We start from the raw sequence: 1,037 nt of genomic DNA on the forward strand, positions 1-1,037 counted from the left end.
TGGCGGCCGGGTGGCGCAGCACCGCTACGTCTCGCACCGCCCGCATCGCTACGCCACCTGCCGGCCGGGAAGATACACGGTTCTTTAGGACAGTGGTCCCCAACCGCCGGGCCGCAAAGCATGTTTTACCGGTCCGCGAGGAAACGATATGATTTGGCGATATGAAACGATATGAGTCAGCCACACCTTTCCTCATTCCCTGTCACTGACTGTTGAACTTGAACGACATCCTCCCCATCACCCCCGTCAGCCAGTCCGCAAGAATATTGTCAATATTAAACCGGTCCGTGGTGCAAAAACGGTTGAGGACCCCTGCTTTAGGAGATCTGTTTTGCTGGTCTGTTTCGTGATCGAGGCACAGCCCACACGTTTCCCTCCCAGCTGGACATATTCTCGATGTGGATGTAAATATTATCGCTGGATCCAAACTCTGGCTCCATGCTCAACAGCTCACCATCACACTATTAAGGACGCGCACAAAATGCCGGAGGAACTCAACAGACCAGGCAGTGTCCATGAAAAAAAGTACAGTCGATGTTTCAGTCAGAAACCCTTTGGCAGGTTTGGAGAAAAAAAGTTGAGGAGTCAAGAGTTAGAAGTTGGGGGAGGGGAGGGAGAAACATAAAGTAAAACCAGGAGGGGGACGGAGGAAGTAAAGAGCTGGGAAGTTGATTTGGTGAAAGAGATAAAGGGCTGAAGAAGGGTGAATCTGATCGGAGAGGACAGAAGACCATGGAAGAAAGATAAAGGGGGAGGAACAGTAGAAGGAGGTGAAGGACAGGCAAGGAGATAATATGAGAGAGGAAAAAGGAGGTTGGGAATGGGGAATGAGGAATGGAGAAGGTGGGGGGTTGGTGTTACCGCAAGTTTGAGAAATCAGTGCATGTCATCAGGTTGGAGGCTACCCAGATGAATTACAAGGTGTTGTTCCTCCAACCTGAGTGTGGCCTCATCACAGCAGTAGAGGAGGCCATGGATAGACTTATCGGAATGGGATTGGGACCAGGAAGTGGAATTAAAATGGGTGGCAACTGGGT

Source organism: Mobula birostris, chromosome 1, assembly GCF_030028105.1.
Source record: "Mobula birostris isolate sMobBir1 chromosome 1, sMobBir1.hap1, whole genome shotgun sequence".
NCBI lineage: Eukaryota > Metazoa > Chordata > Chondrichthyes > Myliobatiformes > Myliobatidae > Mobula > Mobula birostris.